Genomic DNA, 11,143 nt, shown 5'->3' with positions numbered 1-11,143 from the left:
TAGGGCGCAGAATGGACATCCCAGCCCAGAATTCTGGCCTGTGCACTCCAGTGACAGTGCTGTCTCTGGTTCCATTTAAACTGATTCTATAGAATAATAACCTTTCCTCAAGGAGGGAGTTGGCTTAGAGGAGCATTGGGGCAGGTAAAAGAGCTGTAGAGAAACAGAAAAGAGTGTAGAAGGAAGGGAAGGGTAAGCAGTGAAGTCAAGAGTTGGCCTGGGAGGGAAACATCTGGGCCCTAGCTCTGCCATGGAGTGCTGTGTGGCTTTGGGGACTTTGCTATCCTACTCTGGTCTCGTTTCTTTTTCAGCCAAGCAGGAGTACCAAAGCAAATGGGTTTTACTGTCCCTCCCTGCTCTAGTTGCTCTGCTATTCTTTAGTCATGTGACCAACCATGGTTCAGCACATTCTTTTGTGCATTTGACAGTCTTTTGCATTTCCCGAATCTTAAAGATGAATTGCAGCATCTCTTGGATGTGGATGTGAAAGCTGGGAGGGAGTCACTGTCACCTCTCCTGCCATAACAATTTCTTAACACATGGCCAAGCCCCTCTTGAAAACCTCTCATGTAAGGGCCTCCAGGAGGTAGGTATGTACACTTCACACATACCCAGTTATTCTCCACATTGCCTCCTCTCTGCAAGGTCTCTGCAAGAGGTCTGGGACTTGGAGTTAGTGAGGAGACTTCATCCAGCATGCCAGCCTCATCAAGTAGCTTGCATCGGAAAGCACTGTCAGTCCCTTTGATTCTTACCCAGAATGACCACAAGTCTGCAAAGAGCAAGGAATTTGAGAAAGGGGCATCCCATTTCTCACAGTCTTAATGGATTTCACAAGAACAAGGACATTAGTCCAGCCCTGCTTGCAGATAGATTCGGCTACAGAGTGGTGACACAGAAGATCACCCTCTCAAGCTGCTAATGGGAGTAAAGGAGGGCCAGCTTGTGGGAGACACAGGTGGTTGGTGCCATAAAGCAGGCCTGCCTCACACTTGACCCTCTGGCAGTATGGGCGTCTCCTGGTTCACTGGACTCCTTCATTGCAGTGTCTCCAGGCCTCCCCATAAGCTTAATATTCAATTGCCTCCTGTATCATATTTTGTGTTGAGGGGGTAAGGTGGGTACTCACAGTAAAATTGGCTCTGGGCCACTTTTGTCCATTAGGAGGTCACTGACTGGACCATTTATGGGCTAGAAGTTGGAAGTTCAAAGAGAATCCACTACCTTCTCTTGGCAACAAAAGATTTAGAAGCTGACACCTGAGAAAGTTGAATGTTTTCTCCTTGAATGTTTTCCCCTTGCACTTTCTACAGTTTGCAAGTGAAGCAAAGTGGATATCAGTGCAACCATAAGGTGTCAAGTAGACAACACCAGCAGGCTCCCCTTGAGCTGGGGAGTGAGGTGGGGGGGGGGGACATTCTGTTCTGATGGGGGAGTGTGAACTACTGAACAAGCACGATCTGGAATCAGGAAGCTGAGCGTTATTTCAGCCTTGTTTCTCACTAAGAAAGTCACTGTGCCACTAAGTCTCAGTTTCCCTATCTGTTACCTGCCTTGCCCATGCCAGAGGGCTTTAAGAGCCATCTGATGGGAGAAAGGATACAACATACTTTAAAAAGAATGCTCGAGAGCTATTTAAATGGAAAGCCTGATTGTTTTCATAAGTGGAGTTGTCTCTTTGCCATCGCTGCTGGAGAGGTTGTTTGGACCGTAAGTATTTGGCCTCTGAACTTTCACTCTGGACTGGAGCAGTTGTGGGTGGCAGGAATGCAGGCAGGGAGGAACTCTCCAAGTTAGCAAGCATGGGCCTCAGTCTTGGAATTGGCCAGGTTTCTAGAGGGAAAAAAAAAATCTCAAGTAGCTCTTTGTGGTAGTAAAAGTATACTTATCTGATTATTTGGGATGTTTTAGAGTCAGAAGAAAAGCTTGAAGGGACACTTATCACAATGAATGACTGTAGCGGTAATCTTGCAACATAGGCTGTGCAAATCCACATGAAATGAGAATAGAAGAAATGCTCGGAGTAATTTATTTCTGATTTATTTATTTATTTCAGAATAGGGTGCTGTGGTCAGACAGAAATCATTTATTTCAGAATAATTTATTTCCAGATCTCTTCCTTCTAGAGTGTACACACACACACACACACACACACACAGATAATATTTCATCCAGGTTATCCAGTTATAACGTCTGTTCATTTGGTATGCTCCTCTGTCTTCTTCACACCAAGTTAGAGCCTTTTCAGTCTTCGGAGTTCTTCCAAATTCCTTTATCATTCGATCCTCAGCACCAAGGACATTGTCTGGCTCACAGTAGTCACTAAGTTAGTTTCTGGTAGTGAACTACCATCCTATCTGGGGCCTATTGTCCCAGGTCCCTAGTATATTGTCATAGTGAATATGGCAGTGAATCACACTTCTCTAATCCATGCTCTTATGTAGCTCCTTCTACACTGACTCTGGACTTGGTTAAATTTTTTGTTGGGTCAAGGGGGCCTTAGCCAATGTAATACAAGTGAGACCTTGGAAAAGTCTGTGGACACACGCACAGCATGTAAAGAAGCCAGGACCAGCCTGCTAAAGACATATGGCCCAACTGAAGGCCAGCTTCAACCCCAATGGAAACTCTTTTGGACCTGTCAGCCCCATCAAGTCACCAGAGGACCATAGCCAAACAAAGTCAGCTGACTTACCCAGCTAAATTTGGCCCAAGTTGCTGACCTATAGAATTGTGGGAAATTATAATTGTAGTTCTAAGTCACTGAATTTTAAATTGGTGTGTTATACCACCAATTGAGATACTGTTTCTTTTTAAACAATGTGTCACTGCCACTTTCAGACCAGGAATAATAAAAATGTTCCATCTCAGCTACCAACTTTAATTAGTTGGCAGTATCTTCCTGGTAGACTATGCTGAGAAAAGTTTGAAGGGCGAGTTAATGGAAAACAAAGCCATGATTCATTCATCTGTAATATGTACAAATAACATAGGTAGAAATGCCAATATCTATGCCTTCCATTTGTCATCCCTGTTCCATATTATCAGAGGCCAATGAGTAAGGAGAACAGAATTATCAAAGCTTAGTGTTGGGTAGATATCTTGGTGAAGGGGTTCTCAAGAAGCTAGGTAACACTTCCCAGGAACACCAACACTGAACACAGAACTCCTTCAGTGGACTCCACTGGTCATTACTTGTCATTGGAAAACACAGCTGTGGAGCTGGGGAGCCCCACGATGTGTGACCCTGGCCACCAAACTCGCCTTGCGTCTTTATTAGTGATTCCCAGATCTGGTCATCAGCCTCACAGGTACAGAAACTCAGTGTTATTGGTACTTACAGAGCTGAATGGGCTCTTGAGGACAGAAGTTTCAGAACCAGATTCATGAACTACTGATAGAAAAACAAAATGCAAAGCCTTTCTAAGAATACAATCCTTAATCTGCTCCCTTAAGATAAATTAGTCATCTAAATAGCTCAGTCCCCATGGGAAAGAAAAGAAGTGGGGAGGTTTCTAGGGAATATTTCACAAGAGGCAGCAAAGGAGGATAAAATACTTTTTTCTGACCACAGCACCCTCTCTTCAGTGTTGGGAAAATCCTTGACCACAGGTCCAGTGGCCCTCTCCTTGAGAAAAACAGGCTGAATTTTGACCTCTGGTAGACAGATTTCTGTAATAACATTCTAGGAGATAGGCTTCCTCCAACACATGGATACCATTGATGGGCCCATCCCCGTTTTTCTGCTCAGAAGCACCATCTGGGGAATCTCACCTTAACTAGAATTTGCTTTCCCAAGTCCTTGAATCCATTACCATAGCAATTTATAAGGAATCTTGCCCTCCAAAAATTTCTATATGGCCACTGTTTGTTGTCCATCTACACATTCAGCCATTTATCCACCCATCCATCCATTATTTCACCTTACTTGTTCTGTAGATAATATGCCCTCAGTTGATTTTGGTGGATATAAAGAGGAATAAAGCATAAGACTTCAAGGGGCCTCCAAAGTGAGGAGAGAGGAGCCTCAGAGGGAAACAAGTCCTAGACAAGTGTGGGGGAAACGAGGTTACTCTATGACTAAGTGGAAGTGATGGGAAAGAACAGGCATATCTCATGGAAGGAAAGTGTTCATGAGAGAAAATGGAACACAACTGCTCTGTGGGAAGGCAGTGAGAGTAAAGGAGGAGACCAGGATAGTAGAAATGATTCTTAACTTCTAAAGTCCTTATTGATATCTTTTTTATTAATAGCTGACATGTACAAAGCCTCTTTCCCCTGTCAGGGACTATTCTAAGCCCTTTACATGCATGAATTCTACTAATCCTCATAACCCAGTGAGGCAGGTATATCAGTGCCCATATTTCATATATAAGACCTGGATACACACAGAGATAAGTAACTTGTCCGAGTTGACATAGTGATGGGGTTAAGAGGACCCTTCTGGTATCCAGTTAAGCATCTAAGTGAGCACCTCCTGCAAAGATATGAAACATACGCAAAGATACACAGAACTGCCTGTTTTAGAAACAGGCGGTTGCTTGGGGCCATCCTGGTGGAAAGCTCCAGTAGGAGTTGTATGTATAGGATGGAGGCCAAGGAGAGCATCTGTACTAGAAACATCCGTTTAGACACATCTCCATGTGGTAGTGGAAGCTGCCGGTCTGGAGTGGAATGTCAAGATGGGGCCAAGTCAGGAGAAGAACCAAGCTGGAAGGGACATTTGGATGAAGAAGAGCCAGCTTGGGAGTATGGTAAGAATGATTAAAGAATTAAGGCAGGGCCGTCCTGGTGGCACAAAGGGTTAGGACTCAGCACTACAAGCTAGCTGCAGCGGCTTCAGTGCAGGTTTGATCCCCAGCCCAGGAGGCGATCCACATGGCACCGCAGACCTCTCCTGACCCGCCCACTGCTCTCTTCAGCAGTGTATTTCAGTAATCTGCCTGTTCTGCTCCCCACTCTGTCTCTGGCAAAGCCTCTCACTGCCCCTGTACCTCTAGCTTGTACCCCAGTTCTATATGAATAAATAAATAAATAAATCTTTTTTTTAAAAAAAAAGAATTAAGGCCCAAGTCAGGAAATGGAGGGTGTCACAGAAGACAAGGGGATGAAAAGTTTCAAGGGGAGTGCTTGGCGTCACCTACCACCAAAAAGAGCACACAAATGAGGCCTGAAAAGCAGCCACAAGAGACTTCAAAGACACCTAGTAACCTTAACCAGCAGTTACAGTGACATGAACCCCAGTTTCCAAAGCACACGGTACAATGGTTCTCAAACTCTGGTGCAGAAAAATCTGCAGACAGTCTCTTAGAATGCAGATTCCTTGGACTACCCCCAGAGATCTGGATTCATAAGGCCTAAGTCAGGATCCAGGAGTCTGAATGTTTAACAGGCCTCCCCCCTCCCCCCAGGTGATTCTGAGGCCATTGCTCCACAAACTGTACTTTGATAAGCACTGCCCTAAGGATTCAGGCACTTCCTTTTGCACCTGCCCCAGGTTTGGGGCACCTGTTAAATGATTCACAAACTCCCTAGGGGGATTCACTATGTGAGTGGCCAACCTTTACAGCTCACACCTTCCCCAGGAGCGTTGCCTCACAGACCCTAGTGGTGAAATCACATTTCAGTACTACAACTAACAAAATGTTCCTCCATACCCCAGACACACAGACTCGCATGCATGTACACACATTTGCTCATGTGCATTCGCAGAAGAAAAGCGAGTCAGACACAAAACACAAATAAATCTAAGTACATGCGATGCTTTTAAGGAGGGGGGAAACTAGAAATACACAAAAGGAAGCTCGGCTTCCAGTGAGTCAAATACCACCAAAGAGAGCATATACATGAGGTTCTTAACACTGAAGAATAAATAGAAACACATTCTATTTGCTGTAGGAGAAAAAATAAAAGGAACACAAAGGCGTAACCGATTCAGCTTGGAGGAGCTGGTGTGGGGATCTCTGAGAAGGTGACATTGAGTTATTCCCCAGTAAGAATTCACAAGGGGAAAGGATTCCAGGCTGAGGAGCCCCAGAATGTAAGTGCGGAGCGCCAAACAGCATGGAGTTTCCTGGCACAGATCACAGGAAGGGAGGAGCAGATAGGATAACAGGAACTAAGTTGGAAGATTATACTGGGCCTCTCTTGGGAAAGTCTTTGAAGCCTGTGAAGGAATCTGCACCAGATCTTGGAAGAGATGGGGCGCCCACGTAGCCTTTCAGTGGGGACCTTGTCTTTTGTTCTTGAGATAAGGACGTCCCAACCGGCTAGTGTCTTCCCTCCGCCATCAGCAGCATTCAGGAGAAAGGAACTCTCCTGCGGAGACAGGATCTGGAATTCACACAGACTCAGAGACACTGCCTCTGAGTTTGCTTCTTCAAAGTTGTGGAAGCTGAAGTCTAACATTTGAGAAAGAAAGCATGGGGATGAAGAGGGACAGGAAAGGGTAGAAAAATAACACTCCACTTCCATTCCTCCAGTGCAGAAAACAGGTAGAACATCTCCCTGTCTAAACATAGATTTTAAATAGTCACCAAAAATAAAGTTTGGTTTGTGTAGGGTGGGTGAGGGGAAGAGAACCAAAAATGACCAAAGAATAACAAAGCAGGAAAAATAAGCAGAGGAGGGAAGAACAGACAAACAGGATGTCAGCAGGCAGTTGTTCCCCCTGAGGCCACTGGCAGAGTCCTGGGCTGGACTTTGTAGAGATTACGGGAGGAAGAAGGGAAGGCTTTCTTCTTAGCCTTGGGCTCTAGAACACCTGAAGACAAAAGTTAAAAACCTGTTTCTTAAGGGATGGGAGATGGATGGTGGCTTGAGTTGCCCTCCTAAGCCTTAAGGGTGAAGTAATGTTGGTGGGTAAAGTCAAGTCAGAAACCAAGTCCTAGGAGTGGGTCTATGACCTTGGGCAAAATTTTCCATCTCACTGAGCCTGTTTCCTCACCTGGGATTCACCATGGTTGGCCAGGCTTTGTGCACGGGTGGCCAGGGGGCACATGAAATCCACCCGTGTGCCCTGGGTGTACTCTGGCACCTGGTAGGACCAGGAAGAGTCTCTTGAGTCTCTTATCTTTCTAATTTATACCATAACATTGTTCTTCCGCCAAAGCCAGGGTCCAGAGGACAGTGACACTCAGCCAAGTGTCTTCTTCTCCTTCATACATAAGAGCTCCCTTTGTATGGGCAGCCCAGTGTAACCTGAAGGGAGAGAGTGTGCAGGTGCCGAGGACCAGGTGGGAAAGATTGACCACCCTGTGTAGAGGCTCCGATGCCACACAAACGAATTTGGATTTCACCTTGAAGGAAATGAAAAGCCAGATGAACTTGAGCCCACTTGCTCTGCTCTTCCACACTTCTCTTGGGCCTGCTTGGTGCTGTCTCTGATGCCCACCTCCTCACCCAGCAGGCTGGTTCAGCCACACCACGGTGAACATTAGGTTCTGCCTGACCTCCATTGTGTCTCCTCTAAAGGGAGATCTGGAAGGGTTCCAGGACCCTCATCCGACCTGCCCTGCACCCACAGAGGCTCCTCCTGGAAGAACGAGGGAGCAGATGTCCAGAAAGTGAATTCTCACCAGGGAGAGACTCAAGACAGGAAGGAAGCAGCAGAGAGCCTTGACACTACCCCCCTCCCTTCCCCACCAGCAATCTGCTGCCATTGTGGAAGTTTCCTGTGGCCTCCCTAGAGACCAGCATGGCGGAGAGTTGCCTCGACCAGCTTAGTCATGGACCATGTTGTATCTGCTTTGGCTCTTTCTCTGCTCTACTTCCTCCTCTTTCACTGTTGCTACCTTGGATTGATGCTCCCTCACAATACAATTTTGTTAATTTTTGCCTCTTGATTTTTAGGGAAGATGAGCAAAGACAGGAGGTTCCCTGTGAATAACCGAGTCTGGCTCACCCTGATAAGAGAGGGCTTGTCACATTAGCAACGTGACATTCTGGCTCTGGAATGTGTTGGGACAAACTCATTATAGAGACTTGGGCAGACCAACAGGGCACAGAGCCAAACAGATGGACTCAAGAACTGGCTCCATCGCTCACCAGCTACATAAACTTGAGCGATGACTTGTCTCTCTGAGTCTTGCTTTCCTCTCCCATGAGAGGCAGATAATAGGACTTACTTCATGGAGTCAGCAACAATGAGTAAATGAAATGAGATGATGTGTGTAGAATATTTCACATATTACTGGACGCACAGGATGAGCTCACACAAGGCTGGTTTCATTGCAATGATTAGGAGAATGGAAGAGCCAGCATCCAGGACACTCTTGAGTCAGAGCCTACAAGAGCAACTGCAGAGAGCAATGCCTGCTCGAAGCCATGGGAGGGCGTGACTGTGAGGGCCAGGGCCAGGCTGGATGTGTCCCAGAAGAGAATCTGAACTTGGGGTTCTCTGCCACTTGAATCTGGACAGTGACATTAGTCCAAGCCCCCTAGACTACAGGCTGTGCATGTTCCTCATGCCCAGGCTGACCTCAGCCCTGAACTTGCCACCCCTCACCCTAAGTGTTATTCCTGCGATGGCTCCTGCCCCTATTTCATCCTCAGAAAGGACAGGAGTCTTGCCTGGCTCACATCCACTCTGGCCTTGAGTGAAGGCAATGTTTAGCAGGAAGGAAGCCCAGGGCAACCCAGGACAGAGGCTGTTACTGCTACGGCCTCAGCGGTCTGCCAAAGGCTCAGAGGTCAGTGACAAATTCAAGGTCAATGCCACATTCCTGCTGCTGCCGCTGGGTCCTGTGTTTATGTTCATGGCTCCACTTCTGAGCAGTCACAGCCCACAGGTGGGGCATGGGAAGCAGCTCCTCGTCTTCCTCAGCCCCCTGTGTCTCTACACCTATTTATTCCACAGGTGCCTCACATTTAGGTTTGAGGGAACTGAGGCAGGGTCCAGGTGTTCCTGTAAGTCACACACAGACTTAAGGGAGAGGTTTTGTTTTGTTTCAATTTTTTTTTTATGGTGGGGGGTGGGGGACTTGCACATGCAAAGAGCTTGAGAGAGAGATGAAAGTTGGTATAACAAAGACTTGGGAGGACATGAATCCTTGGGGATCTGGCACAAGTGAAGAGATTCTGATCTCTATGTTGTGGGGGCACCCATGTTCTTTGAGATAGGCGGAAGGAAATGGGGGGTGTAGGGGGTGGCAGACATAAATAAGTTGGTAGCGGGAGGCTGGGAGTTGGAGGGATTTCGTGCCAGATGGTCTCACTATTCTCTGGGAACTAGAAGGCAAAGCCATCTGTCGGGAGGCGAGTTGGAGTAAGCATGGGATTAGACAGTAACTCTGAAGAAGATCTGGAATAGCAATGTGGGGGGATGGGATGCATAAACTGGACTTGTGGAGGCTGGCCCCATGCACTGAAAACTGTGGAGTTAGGATTTCCTCTGAGCTGCATCCACACCCAGGTCCAGGACTGCAGACGGGATACTGAGGGAGGTCTCAGGGCTGCTCCCTGTGAGCCGCACTGAAGGGCACGATCATGAAAAGCCTGATGCCTGCAGTCTAAGTAGTCATTACAGCCAGACCTTTCCTCCTCCCTCTCCTGCGAACAGTCAGAAGCTAAGTGACTCAGAGAGATTTTAGTCATCATTTAGCCATCCATCTCTACTCCATGGGCTGTCTCCTCCTTCCCTTTCCCCAGGGAGCAGTGACTGGCCCAGAGGACAGCTCGGTCCTGCGGGAACAGACGCAGCAAGGTATCCCTGCCTGCCTGACCAAGGCCCATCCCCTGTGCCTCGCTGCCCCGAGGCAGCACCAGCCAGGACCCCAAGGGGTAGGCAGCGCCCTTTGCTCTATGGTGGGCGGCCCTCCACGCAGCTGGGCGGAGACTCAGCCCGTCAATCAGGAAAGGTATTCTGTCGCCTCTCCTACCACCCACCACTCTGCCAACCTCTCCTCGCACCTAGGCCTGCTTTATAAAAAAGGACTTGGATACAGAGGTTTTATTAACTGATATGTAAGTGACTCTGCACTGTTTCCATGGATTCGTTGTTTCCCAAGTCTCCCCGTGTGGGTGGGGAGGGCTAGGGACAAAGATAATGTGGAAACGTGTTTCTGGGCAGAGCGGCTAGGACCACTCATTGTCTTTATAGAGAGAACAGCTTAGTGCCCAGCCCTGCTCTGGGCACTAGGATGCCCCAGATGCCATGAGCACACACATGCTGACCAAGCTACTCTGCTCTGGAGGAGAGCGGTCATGTGGTAGGGCTATGTTCTCCACCAATACCCACCTTTGTTCACTACGTTGATTGTTTTTAATGCACCTACCTAAAAGGATAAAGGGCCAGAAACAAAAGTCTCAAACACAATCATGAAAGCTACATTTCCAGTCTCAACTATTCAGCCCTTTCTCTTTCCTTGGGCAGAGTTAACTTTGTTTTGCGGTGCTTTTTGGTCGTTAGTGTTTTGCCACCTGCTGGTGAGAGAAGGTAGCTGCCTGTTCAAATTGAGCGATAGTCAACGGTTTAGTATCATGGAGAACCCGCTACCAGGCACTGGAAGACAGCGATGCCGTCTCTTTACATTAATAAGAAGTCTGCTTAGTGGTTGACATCTGCCTCTGAGATCGGTGGTACTGCCATTCCCGACCGTCTGTAGCAGCTGCATGAGAGGAATCCAGTGTCCTTACGACTCACTCTGAGATTTCACCCACCTGAGTAGATAATGAAAGGAGCCTGATGGAGCAAGGTTGCCCGCTGCAGAATTCATTTCAAGCACATACAACAAGCCTGTCCTTTTCCAGCTGTGGTAATTCCGATCCTTGCACATGAGTGTTTCTTTGGCTCTGGCAGCAAATTAGAATCACCTCTGGGCTTTTAAAGCAGTGCCGCCCAGACCTCGTCCCCAGAGATTCTCATTTAGGCATTGGTCTTGTTAGAGATCACCAAGTGGTTCTGATATGTAGTCAAGTTTGAGAAATGCTGTAAAAAATGGCAAGTGTGGGTTGACACCCCCCTCAATATAACATTGCTGTTGTAGCTGAAGAACGATTCCCTCCCACACCTGCAGCTCTCCACTCACCGCACTCAGACAGAAATGGGAACTATGTTCCTGTCATCTAAGCATTTCCTTTGTCTCTCACTTTATAAGAAACATGTTTCCAGTTTCCAGGAGGTTCTTTGCAAAATCACACAAGT

The sequence above is a fragment of the Condylura cristata genome, unplaced genomic scaffold (genome assembly GCF_000260355.1).
Source record: "Condylura cristata isolate star-nosed mole 26May11 unplaced genomic scaffold, ConCri1.0 scaffold00023, whole genome shotgun sequence".
Lineage (NCBI taxonomy): Eukaryota > Metazoa > Chordata > Mammalia > Eulipotyphla > Talpidae > Condylura > Condylura cristata.
Note: the sequence above shows the minus strand (reverse complement) of the source record.